Source organism: Nycticebus coucang, chromosome 16 (assembly GCF_027406575.1).
Source record: "Nycticebus coucang isolate mNycCou1 chromosome 16, mNycCou1.pri, whole genome shotgun sequence".
In the NCBI taxonomy this organism is placed as follows: domain Eukaryota; kingdom Metazoa; phylum Chordata; class Mammalia; order Primates; family Lorisidae; genus Nycticebus; species Nycticebus coucang.
In genome coordinates, this window is record NC_069795.1 from 91,764,015 (window position 1) to 91,782,799 (window position 18,785).

The following is an 18,785-nucleotide window of genomic DNA, read 5'->3' on the forward strand; positions in this document are numbered from 1 at the left end:
TATTAGAGAAATGCAAATCAAAACAACCCTGAGATATCATCTAACCCCAATGAGAATGGCCCACATCACAAAATCTCAAAACTACAGATGCTGGCGTGGATGTGGAGAGAAGGGAACACTTTTACACTGCTGGTGGGACTGCAAACTAGTACAACCTTTCTGGAAGGATGTATGGAGAAGCCTCAAAGCACTCAAGCTAGACCTCCCATTTGATCCTACAATCCCATTACTGGGCATCTACCCAGAAGGAAAAAAATCCTTTTATCATAAGGACACTTGTACTAGAGTGTTTATTGCAGCTCAATTTACAATCGCCAAAATGTGGAAACAGCCTAAATGCCCACCAACCCAAGAATGGATTAACAAGCTGTGGTATATGTATACCGTGGAATACTATTCAGCTATTAAAAAAAATGGAGACTTTACATCCTTCGTATTCACCTGGATGGAAGTGGAAGACATTATTCTTAGTAAAGCGTCACAAGAATGGAGAAGCATGAATCCTATGTACTCAATTTTGATATGAGGACAATTAATGTCAATTAAGGTTATGGGGGAGGAGCAGAAAGAGGGACGGAGAGAGAGGGGTGGGGCCTTGGTGTGTGTCACACTTTATGGGGGCAAGACATGATTGCAAGAGGGACTTTACCTAACATTTGCAATCAGTGTAACCTGGCTTATTGTACCCTCAATGAATCCCCAATAATAAAAAAAAAAAAAGAAAATTCTCAGGATAGGGAATTTGAAGGTAGTGGTTGATTGTAAAGCAGGAAATCGGGGTATCATTGCTAAAGCGTGCTATACCTTTTTTGAAAAATGCTGTTTCTTGGAATTATTGGAACGCCTACAACTTAACACTACATTACTTCATGTTACTGAGTCCAGTCTTACTGAATATCATGCTGCATCATCCATTTTAAGTCTGATTTGGAATAAAATTCCATATTAATTAAAAAAAATAAAGAACTTGAAAAATAAAAATAATATAAAATAAAATAGCTTTACAACAAAGGTTATTCTAGACCCAGTATAAAAATGTATTGAAATTATCAGACTTATCTGCAAGTAGCTTAACTGATTGACAAAACAAAACTGAACATCTTTTTTTTTTTTAGACGGAGTTTTACTTTGTCACCCTCATGCATACATCTTACCTGATTTGGGATGAAGGTTATATTAGCACCACTATATCCAAGAAAATCATGTTGGATGATTTAATGGGCACAATGCAAATAATTGTATATGGCACACTTCTTGGATGCGGGGCACAAATACCGAGGGACTCTACCTAACAAATGCAAATATTGTAACTTAGTTGTTTGTACCCTCACACTAAGCTAAAATAAAAAAAAAAAAATTACTCCGAGACATATTCAATCTTAAATGACTTAAGTGGTATAAACTATTACAACTGAGCAGTTAGAGAGGATCTTTTACCAAATAAATGTTAAATATCGATTTAGAGAGGAATATTTTTGACTAAGACCTCCTAGGAACCCCAGTAACCAGTGTTGCTTTCTCTTCAATGTGAGAGTAAGCTGGCTAACCAAAGATAAAATCAAACCAGATACTGTGTTAAAAAAATAAACCCTGTTTCCACTTGTTAGGTATTTTTTTCTAATCATGAATAAAAAATAATTTGAAGGCTAATTTCCAGAATTAAGTCTTAGGTTTTAAAGTACTTAGAAATGTGCAGCAAAGGTAATTTTAAAATCTGTATGCGAATCTCTACTGCCCCCCACCAAGTTATCTTTTGGATGGTGAAAGTTAGTCTGTTAGCATGGCAAAAGTGTGTTTCCTGCTGGCTTCCCCTCACACTCTGTGTACTTTATTACAACGAAGTAAGGTCATGATGGTTTGGAATCATAGTAAAATGGCATAAAGAAAAATCACCATGAATGTAGTGGAGTCCTTAGATGTTATTTAAAGGAAAGGAGATCTCTTTCTCCCCACGTTTTCTTCCTTAGTTTAGTCCTGATAACCTTTTCTAGTGCAACATAAATGGGAAATGTAGAATTGGAAAGCATAAAATCTATAATTTCTAGAGGCACACTTTTGATCGCGTTTAGCCTGAATAAAAAGGAAAGGGTATATATTGAACCATTCAAAAGGAACTGGAAATTGCATACTTCAAGCACCCCTTTGAATGGTGTACTGTCATTACAGTATTAATAAAGGGCTGTAGGGATTCTGGCAAGTCATATCTACCTGCTTTTTAGGGAAGAAAATCTAAAATGAAAAGACCCAACAAAAGACTATAAGATAGAAGGAGATTGTTGTGAAGGAAATGTCCTGGATTTCTTTTTTTAAATCTTGCGCAAGAATCCAGAACCTTCATATTTGACTTCTGCATTTACAAGAGATATAAGATAATAAATGTTATTGATACATTAAAAAAAAAAAGACCCTTTCCCCATAGTCTTGTGCTATAGTTGGGTTATAGCCTTCATGTGAAAGCTATAATTTAGTTTCATAGTAGAGCTGAGTACATTGGATACTTTTTCTTCCATTCCTGAGATACTTAAAAGGGCCAAGGAAGGAGAAGGGGGGGGGTTCTAGTGGAGGGACGGTAATGGGTGGGGCCACACCTTCGGTGCATCTTAGAATGGGTACAGGTGAAACTTACTAAATGCAGCATATAAATGCCTACATACAGCAAATAAGAAAATGCCATGAAGGCCACGTTGAACAGTTTTATGAGAATATTTCAGATTGTATATGAAACCAGCACATTGTACCCCTTGATTGCACTAATGTACACAGCTATGGTTTAACAATAAAAATAAATAAATTAAAAAAAAAAGAATCCAGAACCTACTTTATTCAAATTCTTTCTTGGATATAGTGGTGCTAATATAACCTTAATCCCAAATCAGGGAAGATGTATGGAAATACATGTTTTTTGACATCACGCACAATCAGGCTGCCTATAAACTCCAATTGAAAATGAAATTATGTGACTTGATAAAACAAATAAAACATACATTCTTTTGGTGATGGCTATGTATGATAAAGGTAGAAATAAGATGAGTAGGTCACTAAGTGGAATGGATGAAAGGACACTTTGGAGTTCATAAGAAGTTTTCCTTGTGGAAAGATCAAACAATAGTTGAAAGTATATTTAAAAAGCTGCATTGTGGTAAAACTTCTATTCTAAAATTCTTCTTTGGGTGTTCCATTTGAAAACACACATTAGCTGTTAGGTTAGTATCAGATATGGAAATGTCAGAATGACCATAGTCTCAGTAGGGATAAAAGAAAAAAATGCGGACTTGTTATAAAAACACACTATTAACTGTATTTGCACCCCTGGTTCATTGACCTTGAGAATATGGGTTGTTTTTCTTTACCATCACAGACAGCTCCACCCCTCAGGACAATGAACTCCAAATGTTTGCCTAGGTGTGCCTGGTAGATTTTCTTTGAAGATGTTATGTTGTGCTGTAATAAGATCTTAATTGGGTTGATGTAAGTCACCCTCAGATCATCCTGGACTTCTTTTTAAAGACAGATTTCCTTTTAAACAACAGGAACATAAAAGAGCCACAATAAAAACAAATGTATTAAGTAGGACTCATTCTGAAGATTTTAGTAACTTTATTTTAATTTTTCCAAACTCATCTAATTACCTTCTTTTTACTTCAAAGCAATGAGATAGGACAACCAACCAACTTCCGTTTGTTTGAATACACCAAGAGTTTTCTCCTCTTAGCAGCTTCGTATAGACTTAAAAGGGTATGAAGCGTATATATACATAACGTGAAAATCACCCCGGAATACACGATATGTTCAAGAGCCGTCTAGGTTTATAACTGACATTTACCCAGGTTCACAACAGCCTCTGGGTCCCACTTTCTAACCTTGTCACCAGCATTGGGGGTAGTGAATTAACCTAGGCTTCTCCACTGAACACATCTTTATATTTGTGTTAATCAAAAATGTTAATTTATACATTATAAGATATGTAATAAGAAAGACTATATTTATCATCTAATAATGTACATTTTCAATAAGTTTTGAAAAAATTAGCCAGGTCCAGAAATCTTGGTAAACTGTGTTGTCAAATGCCCCCTTGCTCTTTTTCTTCTTAGTTCCTTACTTCTTCCCTGTCGAATTTGCTCGTTAACAACAGATGAAACAGGATCATAAGTGAAGGCCATTAATTTCGATTTTTCCCTGTCACATCTCCACTTGTCTACCATCTTTATTTGTGGGAAGCAATAAAAAACCCAAGACTTAAAACAAATTTTTTAAAGTAACAGTAATTTATTCATAATTTAGATTCTAGTTTCTTTGAAGATGTAAAACTCAAAATCTGAAACACATACTTTATGACAGATGTGTCATCTCCCTAAGTTGCGTTCTGAGAAAACCTACACCTGTTTTAATTGGCCTTCCCTTCCCTGACTGATTTGAGAGTCACTACACATACTAATGGTGAAGTGACGTGACAAGAGCTTTCCAGGAATGTGTCACTGCATATGTGTTTAACAGATTCTTTAGGGCTATTTTATTTTATTTTACTTATTTATATTTTTAGAGATAGAGTCTCACTTTATCATCCTCGGTAGAGTGCTGTGGCGTCATAGCTCACAGCCACCTCCAACTCCTAGGCTTAGGTGATGGCTTACCCCTCCTGAGTAGTTGGGACTATAGGTGCCTGCCCTGATACCTGGCTGTTTTTTTGTTGCAGTTTGGCTGGGGCTCAGTATATGGGGCCAGCGCCCTACTCACTGAGCCACAGGTGCTGCCTGTTTTAGAGCAATTTTAAAAGGGTTCAGTGAAAATAAGAAAAAGAATAATACAATAACTTAAAAAAAAACAAAACCATTTATTAAGTCTTCTCCCTGTCATCAGACACTTCACATACCCTTTTTCACTTAACCTTAAAGACAATCTTATAAACTATGTATTACCACCTTATTTCCCAGGTCAAGAACCCCAGAGGTGCTGAGAAGTTGGGTAACAGGCTAGACTGAAGAGTCAGGATTCAAACCTGGGCCTGCTTGCCTCTGGAGCCCCTGCTCATTCCACTGTGTCAGCACTTACTACCAGGAAAGTCACGACACGTTTTATTTTTACCAGTGGGGAGTCACGTGAGTCTGTCCATTCTTTGCCATTGGACCTGGCTTTTAAAACCAAATACTTCAGCAAGGATGAAAACAATAATTCAGGTGGGTCAGTCCAATTATGTTAAAGGGGTCACTATGCCGGCTCCCCACATAATCACATATCTCTAGAGCAGCGACTTTCAGCCAGTGTGCTGTGAGAGGATCTCAGGTGTGCTGGAAAAGTGTTTAAGATCTTCAATTAAATTATTTTTTAAAGACCGTTCAAAGCACAGTAAGTATATTCTTTTTTTTTCATTCTTTTTTTGATATTCTTTTTTTTTCATTCTTTTTTTGATCAACATAAAATAGGTCCAAGTGTGCCATGAGGTAAAAAAAAAAAAAAAAAAGTTGAAAAACACTTCTATAGAGCATAAGTACACAGCAGTTACTGTTCGTAGGCTTTTTACCTAATTTAACTTATATTTATAAGAAAAGATCACCCATCATTTCAGGAATTTTTGCATTCTGTGGTAATTATCTATGGCTATAATGAATTAAAACATTTCTATTTTGGTTTGGTGGGAAGAACAGGATCTGTAGACTCACCTATTCATGTTTTGGAGATATTTTTCAAGAAAGAATTGGGGAAAACCAAGGGAGGAAGAGAGACACACCACACAGAAATGTTTTTGAGTGTTCACACATTCTTCTTAATAATCATGTGGTAGACATTCATCAAAGGTTGGTGCATCAAAGAGTTAGATTTAGAAAAAAGTAGAGAAGAGATTAAAGAAATCAATAGAAGAGGCAAGGAGACGTGGCCAGATAATGATGAGGGATTTGTTGTTGCTCTGTAATTACCGTCTGGATTTGCCTATCTACCACTCTTGTGATTTTTATTGAGAATACACATATGATATGAAGTGATTCAGGGGACGTTTAAAGGGCAAATATAATATGCTGCACCTTTTTTTCCTTCATTAAAATTTAATTATCTCTATGTCTGGGACACTGTACTTAAATAAAGCAGCACTTAGTGAATGTGAGTTATGGGACGCATATTCTCCTCCCATTTGTCAGAGATGGGTCAATGGAGGGCCTGTAAAAGACCAACTAGGCAGTTGCCTTTTATGTTATTGATGGTCCTCAATATAAATATAATTATAAGCAGCAATATAACATAACAGGATGTATATATAATTTTTTTAATTTAAGAAGCAAACCCTCTCCTTTTTCCTCTCATAGACTTAACCAGTTTTAAAAACCTGTTGAGAATGGTAAAGGGACCTGTAGCTCACACATCACGTTTAACAGGTGCATAAGTTACCTCTTCACATGTGAATCACATGAAAAAGTTTATAGAAAACGGGCAATAAACTTAATCAGGTGTTAGATAATATCAGAATAAATATTAGTACAGTGCATGAACCTAGATGACAGCAACAAATTATCAAGCTGAGCATGCAATTAAAATCGCTGATGGAACACCGCACAGAGAATGTGTTCATTCTCAGATCCGTCAAAGAGGAGCTATCTGGTGTCAGAGCCACCACTTGAACTAATGACACTCTCTTAAACTTATTTTTAAATGCTGTCTGTCATGCTATACTACTAGCTATACTGTATGGGTAGCTTCAGTTCAGTTTTAACATATGTCTTAAGTGGTAATAAAATTTATCTTCAAGGCAGAATAGTCTTCATGGCCAAGATGTAATCTTCAAGTCTACAGTCAGGTGAATTTTTCTGATGTCAAACTTACGAACAGCATGCAATAATATTACATCTACCAGTGATTAGCATGCCTATAATGTCTTGGATCCAAAATTTGAGAACCAGAGATGCCTGAAATTTGTCAATCAATGCTGCTGTCATGAAAACTATTATGCCCTGATTTTTTTTGGTAATGTTATACTTTTCTGGCTCCATGCTTTTAGATGTGATTCCAACAGTCGATACCATTTATCTCATCTCCATGTGTACAAATCTTACCCATCTCGAAATCCAGATTAAATGCCATTTTCTCCATGAAACTCTTCCCCAGTCCTCAAGGTTAGAGGTAATCTTTCCTTTCTCTGAACTCCCATAGCAGCCATCCACACTTCCTCACTGCTCCTCATGTCTACATTATAGTATTATACAATTTTTGTGTATTTGCACAATTCTGTCACTGTATTTCTATAAAATATAGTTGTAGTTTGTCCTTGTCTTTGGACTTATACAAGGGAGAAGTGTCTCAGAATTCAGTATGAAAGCAAAGGGTTGTCACCTTTGGTTTACAAGCAAGGTGGGTATTTGCTAAAAGCTTAGCGCTTAAGTGGGGAGTATTTGAAAGAAGATGGAATGGCTTTGTCCTGTTTGATAGCATTGGCATACAGAGTTGCCCTTTCTACATGAAATTTTAAAAGTTGACATTTGTCACTTTTCTTGGTGAAAGAAATGTTCCCATAAGTGAAAAGTTTAAATCCATGCTCACATTTGAATAGGAAGAAAGGAATGTCCTCCTGTTTTCAAGGAGAAAAATCTCACAGAGTTCGTGGTAGAAAAAGGGAGAGAAAATTTAGTATTGGAACGGAATCTGATCTACTTATCCTTAGAAACAGGGAATCTTTTGATTTCCCTGGCCCTGGACGTGAGCCGCTCAGACCTCCCATCAAGGAAGAGCTGCTTGAGAGTGCAATTAGCAGACGGCTTCTTCCTGTTGCCCTTTGGGGTTCACCACTGTCCTTAATTTCAAGTCCATGCTCTTCTAGGGCTGCTCCCAGCCAGTAACTGGGTACAACAAGGGTTCTGTAAATGGGGTGTTGGAGAGGCAGACCACCTCTGTCCAATGTGGGACTCCCCGTGGCCAGCTTGAGACTTTCTCCCTCTGCAATACTCTGAGGCTCAGTCCTCCTTCATTTCTATTCTCCCATTACAGGTGTGCTACTATCACTCTCTTTATCCTTCAAAGAAGTACACATCTTTTGCACTTCTAATTTCATCTGAATGTCTGCTTGCAGGAGTGCCAGGACTGACACAACTTCAGACTAGCTCTCATGTCGACCAACAATAACAGCAAAATTGGACCGGAGTACCCACAGCAATGACACCATTCATTCATTTATTTGATTTACTTTACAAATATTTTGAATGCTTATTATATTCTCAACACTTCTGTTCTAGATATTAGTGATAGCTACATGTATGTAATTTACCTTTATAAGGCCATTAATTAAGATTATTCTTTTTCATTTATCTAGTATTCCATAAGGTTGTGTGGCTCACATCTATTTCCCAACTCTCATCAAATAGGTTTGTGAAAAGTTCTCTTTATGTCCTGTCCTTTATTATTATGTTATCTGTTAGAACAATTAATAATATAAGTTTATGACAAAAGAAAACTTACAGATGGAAGTAGGTTTGGAGGCTGTACCTTGTGAAGTAATGAGGAGAGCATATTTCATGATTTGGACAGAATTATCAGCAGAGGGAGCTCCAAAAAGTCCATGGTTGGCTGCAGGTTGGACTTGGGGTTAGAAGGATTTGTTTCTTTTGAATCTCAGGGAATTTTGCATGTGGAAAAAATGCTCAATACCATTTGCATCTTATTTAATGCCTGGTTTATTAACTTTGTGAATATATTAAGAATGATATTTTAAATATAAAAGCATTTTATTCCCCTAAATTAGAAGTTGGAAAACTGTGGCCCTTGGACCAAACCCAGCCTGCTGCCTACTTTTGTAAATAAAATTTTGTTGGGAGATCCCATGTTCCTTAATTTAAGCATTGTCTAGCAGGGGTGCCCAACCTGGGGCCAGAGGGCTGTATGCAGATTACATGTATTTGAGGACTGTTTTGCATGTATGTGGTGTCAGATATTGCAAAAAGTATGCGCAGAGTATGCTGTCATTAGTGTTTGTGTATATAATGTGAGGCCCAAGACAACTCTTATTCTTCCAGTGTGTGGCAGAAAAGAAAAAATGTTGGACACTCCTGAATGTTTTTCTTGATGTTACAGCAATAGAGGCGAACAACTGTGACACAAATAGCCTGGCCTCGTGTCTAAAATTCTATTATAGAAAAAGTTTGCTGACTCCTGGTCTAAATATTTTCACACTGACCTAGCTAATAGGAAAAATTGTCTTTATCAAAGTAAGTATCTCAAAACAGAAACATCGATTATATATTTACTCCCACTCTTCTTACTTTTAATTAAATTCACAAGCTTAGTGTACTTATTCTCTTAAATATTTTAAACCTACCCCCACATAAACTAAACATGCAAAATATCACAGTGATTAGAAAGTATTATAGTGGTTATAAAACGCATTCTAACACTGTTAGACTTAAATTGCTTATAAAAGTTCTAATACTATAACTTTGCATTTGTTTCTTCATGATCTTTATCTCTATATCTTTTTTCTCAATTTTAATTTTACACCTTTCTCAGGATTGTCTTCCTGGTTGCTGTAATTAAGAAGACACTATTTCTAGGGTTGCAATAATCTGCCTCTTTGTGGTACTAATACCAAATACAAAGAAAACAAAATTAAGACCAGCAGCTGAGGTTGTAGGGTCCGAACTGATTCCTGACGAGGAGACAGTAATTGGTTGTATAGCCCAAGTTGAATGAAACTCAAGCCTGTGATTATTAGGATGAAGCCTGGCTAAGTCTCATACTTGGTGGTTAATAGAGAGAATTTTAAAATCCTTTACTTTTTACTTCTTTTGGAATTAAGAGTCCTCCCTTCTTACAATTGGGTATTGCACGGCCATTGTGATATATTTATCTAGTTTTAACATTACTGGAATCAAATTTATGTCGAATAAGTATTTAATTTTAATAAGTAGTCACCCTGAGGTTTTCTCTACAGATAAAGAGGAATCAAGTTTGCTTTAATTCTCTTCCTGGGGATTTTGTTCGAATTACTCATTGTGTAACACACTGTTGGCTCTTCTGATTAATTTTTATTGTATATGACTTCTGGGACTGACCAACAGATAAAGTTTTTAAACTTGGTGTTAAACAGTCCTTGTTGTTGGTACTGTAACCTTTTCTGGATCTTTTGCACATTTTCACAGCTACCTATGTTCATTCTTCTCTGTACACACAGAAACAAGTACATAGCTGTACTTTATAAACACACATATACTTATAGAAATAATTTTTAAAACCCACTTATGTGAACATTTCACTACTTATTAAAATAAGTAAAAATGCCACGTTTACATCACAATTACTTATGCACATCTTTGAAGTCAACTTTTCTTTCTCCAGTGCCATAATGAATTCTACCTCTGATAGCTTTAACAGTTGTAATTAATTGTAATCATTATTACATGTTTGTTTGCTTTGGGTGTTTCAATTATCACAGCAAGGTGGTGAGGAGCTCTTTCAGCTGGGTCTATTATCTTTTCAGCATGTCCCCTGTCCTTCTAGAAAGAGTTATGATCAATAACCGCAAGATGTACCATCATCTTCCTAATTTTTCCTGCCCTCCGACATGCAGTCAGTGACCTTCCAGGCAGTCCTGTTTCCTGTGAGTGTGATCTGAAAACACAGTCTGTGCCTCCTGAGTGCTCATGCTGACATGTACACACCAGAGCTCCTGCTGATACAGGTGGGATTTTTTAGGGGCAGAGCTAGGAAATGCTTTCTTTTAAGAGTACAAGCTTATGTCAGCATTTTTTCTCCAAATTAAAGAACTCAAATAAGATGTTTTCATGGTGTATTGACAATAGAAATCAAATTCCACAAGTGGGTTTTGTAAACTAGGGTTTGTTTTTATCTAGTACCACTGTTCTCTGATGAGCTTTGTGGGATACGCGGCTTTCATCTGCCCAGTAACCCTTGCCCTTTCTTTGTTGATGGTACAGGCAATCCCTGACAACTGGTACTTACCAACGGAGGCTATTACAGTAAGTCCCCAAGTACAAACGTCCAACTGCTACATGACTTGTACTTACCAATGGAAGCTATTATGGATAATAGGTAAGTGTACCTGTTCCAAAACTACAGAGCCTAACCCAAGGACTGCCCTGTACTCTTCCCCCCACCCCCCGGGGACTTCTCTTCCCTTCTTTCATGCTAATTCTGGTGGAATGGTCATATGCACAATCCCACTGCCCCCCCAGACACATGTCTGAACTAAGACCATCCCACCTTCCCAGAATTTTATGTCTTTAGTGAGTAGACATTAAGAGGAAGCCCTGGGTTCTTCCGGCAGCTGTGCCCTGGAGAGTATCTGTTAACGCCCATTTCCTAATTTGCTGGAGCATGTCTGATTGTCTTCTTCCAGGGCCTGATGGTTCACTTTTTTCTATAGATTCTATAATTTATGTTATTATTGTTCATGATTACTATTATTATAACTTTGCTTAAGTCAACCAGAGTCCACTTCAATCTGGTACCAAATAGTCCTAATTGAGCCACTCACCTTTGTGTGGGGAGGTGGCTCGTCAGTAGCTTATACTGTACCCAGGGGAGGTGATTTTGAAAATCATTTGCATGATGACACGATCAGTTCATTTAAAGAAGAATTTAGTCAGTGACAAGGGGTATAGGAAAATCATGGGTCATTTTTATTCACAAAAGATTGTCTTTTTTGTTTTACTGTGTGTTTTATGCATTTATATGTACAACCATTTTCAGAATTGTTTATTTTCATGTGAAAAAGTCAGATGTCTCATAATTTGTCATTTTCAGAAAGAGAAAGCAAAGGCTATCTTGGAGGGAAAGGCCTATGTAACTTCACCATCCTGGCCTGAATCCTATCTGAGGTTGCCTTTCATATGTATAAGCCATAATTACTCAGCCTTTGGTCTTCATAAGGGGGAAGGCCAGAGGTCCTTTTTTTTTTTTTTTTTTATGTCTTGGGACAGACAATGACTTTAGGCCATCAAGTGATTGAATTTGTTTGAGTTGAAATATATGATTCCTATCAGCAAGGCTTCCATGTTTTCCCCATCTGTGAAGGGCTATTCTCACTTTCTGTGATCAGTAAATAACAATAACTAACCTTGAATTTAGCTGGGCTAAAGTGCTAGTAAAATAATACCTAATGATAGTTACTCCGTGAGATCACTGTTGTAAATTGGGTGCCTTTGGCATTCTTCAACACTCTTTGGCTCAGTTTTTGATTTTCAGATCACCTGGCTTAATCTCAGGTCATGTATAGTAAGTGATTCCAAAGCATTGCTATAATAGCTACCATTTACAACAGAACCTCCATAGTTGACCACCTCCCTACGTTGACCTCCTCCTTAAGTTGACCTAATTTTTAATGGACATGTACCATGTGTAAGTATCAGTACAGTAGGCCTAGTTCCTTATGCTGACCACCTCGGTAAGTTGACCAGTTTGTTACAGACCCTTAGGTGGTCAATTACAGAGGTTCTACTGTATTAAATATAATGTGCCGGGCACTGACTGTACCAGGCGCTTTGTAAAAAGTGTGTTCTATCTTGGGTAGACATTGTTATTACCATCTATAACCAGGGAGCTCAGGTTCAAAGTTCCATGCTTGATAAAGGTTTCTCTACCCTACTTTCTGATGATTTATTCAAATGAAGTATATCTTAGTCCTGTATATTTGCACAGAGATTTTGAAATATGTCTGTTTCTCTAGTAGCTTGGTGTTTACTGAAAGCTAAGAACTAAACCAGTATTAAATGTGGATCCTATTTTTATAGAAGCCTACTTACTTGAGCTTTGCTATTACCTGTGACTTCTGATTTCACTATTGTTTTCCCCAAATTTTCCTTTTAATTATTTATGAGTAAGACAGAAGAGATAAGACAGAATTAAAAAAAAGGGTTTGGAATTATAGTCCTAAGAATTAGGTGCATTGATCCTTGAAAAATTTAACTTAATCTTCTTGTATTTCATTAGACTCATAAAGTCTTGAAGTAGAAAGTATCATTTTTCTTGAACCCTCACACTTTCTTTAATGCTGTAGGTCTTACCCTTGTAGGTAGTGGTTCCAATTTATGTTTTCTTACTTGAACTCTTTCTGCCACTTATCCATGGCCAGCCTTTCCAAGGACCTGAGGAAGAGTCACTCAAACACTTGTCATACTGATTACTGATTTAGAAAACCACTTTGTTATTCATGTAGGTGAGTGACCGTATCCTCTTCTCCATAGAGAAGTCTACTTGGCAGACCAAATAAGAACTTTCATAAATAATGGGATAAAAGCAAGTCATGAGCCTACTTAGTGCTTGTTTCAATCATTTTTGAACCCCAAACTCCTTGTTCCCTTATTCTTTTATCACATCCACCATCCATCACCTTTTACAAGCCAGAAAACTGAAAATCACCCTGAGATTTTTCCCTCTTTTTAAATTTCCTTTTGTCACTCAGTGGTCAAATCTTGCCAAAAACATCATTTGAATAGGACAGTTTTTCTTCCTTCCTATTGCTACTAACATAGTTCAATTCACCTTGATGATGGGATTATTGCAATAATATTCTGGCTGTACCTAAAGGGAATTATCTCATACAATCTATACATTGCTAGACCTCTTCGAGCCTGGCTTTGGGGGATGATTTATGATCATAGAGAGGTACAGAGCAAAGTGAGGTTGAGTAGTAAGCGTGACCCTGGCCCTGGATGAGAGAACATCTGTTGAGAGAGTTCATCTGTGAGGGGTGGTTTGTTTAGTGCCAAGGTAAAGTTGTTATGGAACTTTTTGAACCAAAGGTGAAAAATTAAATTATTCAGCAGAAAATGGAGCTAGCTTTGAATTCCAAGCATCCCCCTGCAGCAGCCAGGTGAAGGTGCTATATTCAGATAACTATAGGTGGTGGGCAATAAGTGAGGAGACAAGAGCAAGATGAATTTGGAGAAGATGGCTACATTCCCAACATTTACTTTTTCTAAATAAGACGTGTATGTTGAACTGTACAAAGGCTTTATTCATGTTTACGCAGTATCAAAATCTTTCCTGTTGAGTGTTGACTCAGAGTGGCTGGGCCAGTGTAGACATGCAGGAGCCAAGTTCTCGAAGCCTGAGTCTCGGTTCTATGAGCGTGGTGATGGATACTCTTCGCCCATACCTTTTCCTTAGCTAGAGATTTGAAAGTGGCCGATGTTATACTCAAACAGGTTGGGTCATGCCTATTTTGGACTATTCTAAGAAAGAATAAAAGATAAGTAAGAAAAGTTACAGATAGCCAGATGAAGTGAGATATTTTTAAAAGATAAAATGAAAAAAGGCAGCTGTACATAAAAAGGACCTTGTTAGAAGAGAAATCGGCCACCATAAGTGAAATGGAACCCTAGATGGAATCCACAAGTCTGAGTCAGATGGTTTTTGCTAAATCACTATGGGATTCTATTTACCCAGAGTCCCAGTTCATTGTGTAGTAGAAGGGTCTTGGGGGACAAGCATAAACAGTGGATTCCCTATCAAATAGCACACTTAGCCTGGGAGAGAAATGTTACAGGTCTCTCATAGCCTGGATGAACAGTGTTTCATTGAAAACCTTCTCACTCTAAGCTCACAGGGATCCTGATTTCTAAATTGGTTTCAATTAAATATATTTTTTACCTTTTAAGAAAACAACATACACCTTTAATCTCTTCTAACTATTGGCAGATCTGTGATGCTATAGCTCTCCACACCTTCCCAGTGGCTGCAATTACACACATCAAGTTTCAGAATGGACGACAAGGTAAGATTCTGGAGGTAAAAGGTTGCCTCTTATGGTCCCCATTTTGCTCTCATGTGTCACAGCCTTTTATTGTCAGGAGTTATTTAGAGAAACAGTCACCGGCTAACAAAACCATCTGTTAGTTAACAACAGTAAAATATGAGGCTATTTCAAAATGGCATGGGGCATTTCAAGTTAAGTTTGAGGGGTGCCAACTATTTTTTCCCTTCAGTCTTTCCTTGTTAAAGAAGAATGCATTTGTTATCAAAGCCAGTTTGGCTAATGTGCTTTCACCTCATACATATCTAGAAATCAAAGCTGCCTAGAAAGTTATTTGAGGGTATGTTCTCCCTCTGGAGCCCATCTTGCTCCAGTCATGCTAATAGGAATTTCATATGTGCACCAAGAAAACAATATAGCTTTAATGCAATTCAACCAACGTGTCCAACTCACAACATGGTAGATGTTAGGAAAGCAAAAATGGTTTCCCTGGACAGATTTGGTAAAATCCTTCACCTTTGTGCTTTCTTGCACTACTCTAGTATTTTTCCCAGCCGGGGCAGCAGGGTAGTAGATGAGTACCCCTCCCTGTCCCTCTGCCAGATAGTTTCCCAAATCAGCTAAATATAACTCCATTTATTGTCATGCTAAAATGTTCTATTTAGCTGTGTTTAACTGGATATCATGATTCCATGGGCTGACCTTTCACTCCTGGGAAGTCTTTTTAAATTCAATCCCCGGCAAAGGAAAATCCTTCCAATTCGTTGGCTGTGAAAGGTCACAAGTGAGATGTGTTTTGATGGTATCTGCCTATGGCTTAATTCTCAGTAAACCTGAGCGCTCACTGAGCCCCAATTGTCCTTTGTCTTGGGAATCTGAGTTCTAAGAAGCCTGGGAGAGCTGAGTGGGAGACAGACTGAGTTGCTGGCATCAGGCAAGGGTACACAAAGGTACCAGCTGAAAGGTGAGGTGTACGGTGCTAAGTTAGGTCAACACTGCCTCCTTTCTGAGCTGATGGGGGATTCAGACAAAATATATGGTTTCTCTCCATGTTTCATTTGATCTCTTTAAGAGGGACATTTCCCACTTTCTGGGAGGCAAAGAGGGCTTAGGTGAGTCAGGGAAGGAACTAGAAGTGTGTGAACCAGTCAAGAGGAAATTGGAGTATCCTGAACAGTTAGCCATTTCAAGACCCAGAGCAGAAACCCAGGGTTCTGAGTTTGCTCAGGGCCTATTTTCTTCTCAGGGCCTCTTTGTCAGTCTATTCCACCTTCTTCACTGTCATTGGGCTAATTTTTAACTGAATTAAAATATTTTCATGAGATCTTAGCAAAGAACCCCTTCCTTTAAAAAAGAAATCAAGTTTTACTAAGCAATGCTAGGCGTTTTGCTGGAGATTTTTGAAGAGTTCAATGGATGAGATATGGGATAAGGTTCTGGATTGTTTTTTCTTTTACTCCATTTAACTTTTTAGTAACTCTACACTATAATATTTCAATCAATGAGCATAATATCTGGCTCCTTTCTACTAGAAAGAAGCTGAGAGAGCATGTCTACCCTTTCTACCACGCTGTCCCCCTTTGGAAACATAAGCTGCACTCTCATCTAGCAAGCATTCAATGTTTCCTGAAGACAACTTGCAAGTTACTGCTTCTATGTATACTTTTCTGTTGCTTCCTCTTCCTGGGACATGTTCATTTTCTCATCAAAGTTCTGCGCATGCACAAAGGACAAAATGTCGCTTCTTTCTGGAAAGGCTTCAAAAGCCTTCCCCTCCCCACTGTGGAGATATCACAGCTTCCATGATATCTTGTTCGTGTATCTGTTATACTCTGCTCTGTCTTGTACATCTGTCTGTCTCCCACCTCACCTGCTCCTTGAGCCAGGCCTTTTCATCTTCATATTCCTACATTTAGCTCATGGTTTGTTCCAAGAAAGGAGGACTTGAGCCTTCCTATCACAAAAGTATAAGCAGTTAGACTTTTGACATCAAGCTTTTTAATGCTAATGAAATGATGTTTCTCTTATCTAATGATTCTTGAGAATTCTTTTTTTTTTTTTTTTGTAGAGACAGAGTCTCACTGTACCGCCCTCGGGTAGAGTGCCATGGCATCACACGGCTCACAGCAACCTCTAACTCTTGGGCTTACGCGATTCTCTTGCCTCAGCCTCCTGAGCAGCTGGGACTACAGGCGCCTGCCACAACGCCCGGCTATTTTTTGTTGCAGTGTGGCCGGGGCTGGGTTTGAACCCGCCACCCTCGGCATATGGGGTTGGCGCCCTACTCACTGAGCCACAGGCGCCGCCCGATTCTTGAGAATTCTTAGAAGGCTCAGGAATAAGCAGAAAGCAAAGCATTCCTCTTTTAGAGATGGTAGGGCATCTCTTTGGTAATAACTGAGAAAACCCCATTTTATCTTTCCCTTTTTCTCTGTGTTGTCAGTTTTTCTTGGGAATACCTGGTCTCAGAGAGAACTTGTAGAATGTTAGCATAGACTTCAGGTGGGGGGAAATGGAGGTGGCTCTGAAGGTGAAGGCCACCTAGCCTCCTTCCCCAGCTCTCATTTTCTTCTCTTTTGGGCTGGCTTTTCCTCCCAGCAGAGTGAAGTCCTGATTCCTGAGACTTCTGGAGAGGAGAGAATGGAATACAATCTGGAAACTCCTGAGTTAAGTCATGTTCTGCACAAACAGGATTTGGTGGTCAAGGCACATGGATAGTAAAGCCACATGCCCTATCTCCTGTTCCATTAATGAGCGATGGCATTCAGTGACCCACAGGGTGGTCCCACCTGTCAGTGTCAGTCTCGAATCATGGCATTCTCTGTCCCTCCTCAGGGATGAGCCTTTTCAGATGTTGATCCAAACCAGTGTACGTGTCAGGATTGTTGACTGAAGAGTCCAGTAAGGCTGGTATAAGCAGCAAAGCCCCCCAAACTCCTGGTGGCTCAGAGACTCTGGCTTCAGTGTTGTACACGAGGAACAATGACCAACTATGCCACAAGGGCCTTTGCTGGCAAAACACCACCCATGACATTTCACACCACAACTTGTAACTCAACAAACAACACTAGGGAGCTATCACTGGTTGCATCAGGGAATAGACACCTCTAAGACTTGGACACATTTGCCACTTGTTTTCCAGAAGGTGAGTTTCACAAGCCTTCTTCTTCACACTGTTTATTTTAGAATATAAGTCTGACATGGCTGCATTTGATTGGCGAATCCTAGGTCTCATGCATGTACCTTAGCAGCTCTTGGGGTTGGGGAGACTTGTTTTCTCGCTCCTACCTTGAGAAGTCAAGAAAGTTTCCCAAACATTAAAAGGGCTTTGAAAGGGTGCTAAGCAACAGAAAATGTGACAAAAATTGACTATGTCCTATAAGATATTCAATTTTTAATTTCAGCCAATATAAAACAATATGCCTTGATTGTGCCCATTTCCTCCATCTGCTAATGTGGTAGGATGCACAAACGTCTAGGATGTGAAGCGTGGACCCTTCCTCCCACTTCTGAAGTCTCCTTTTTCCTATTGAGGGACCTTGTTCCTTCTTACTTTCCTGACATTGTCTCTTCTCCCAATTCCCTCTCCTGGGTATTGGGGGCATCATAATGTTTGGGATGTGTGGTCTAATGGGGCCCTACATTCCTGGCAGATAAAGCCTGGCCTTCAGAGGGACGCTTTAGTTGCTAATAACTTCCTGAGCCATGTCTCAGCTTGTGACTCCCTTTGAATACCATGTCCTTGATTCTCTGTCTGCCCTTTAAGACCCACCACTACAGCCAGGTGCAATCACCTTAGCACTGGGCTCAAGTTCTTGTGAAAGCGTCTCTGCTTGATTTCTCGCCATGCTGATTCTACCTTGACAAGGGTCACTGTACCTTGCTCATGAGAGGTAGGTATAAAAATAGCGAGCTGTCAATGTAGATTTTCAAATTAAAGAAATTCATGCTGTCTCATTTTGAGATATGCTGTGAGCTCCTCAGAGTCTGGGATCATTTCTTAAACACTAGTCATCTCTGTATTCCCAATATTTAGTACAGCACTTGACATACAGTAAGGGATGTAATTCATTTTTGTTGAATGAATGAATGAAGGCAG

General features: G+C 38.5%; 1 pseudogene; it reads right to left on the minus strand.

Moving 5' to 3' along the window:
* Positions 1-18,534, minus strand: part of LOC128567493 (transmembrane protein 243-like) — a 42,048-nt pseudogene extending 23,514 nt beyond the window's left edge.
* Positions 18,535-18,785: the final 251 nt, after the last annotated feature.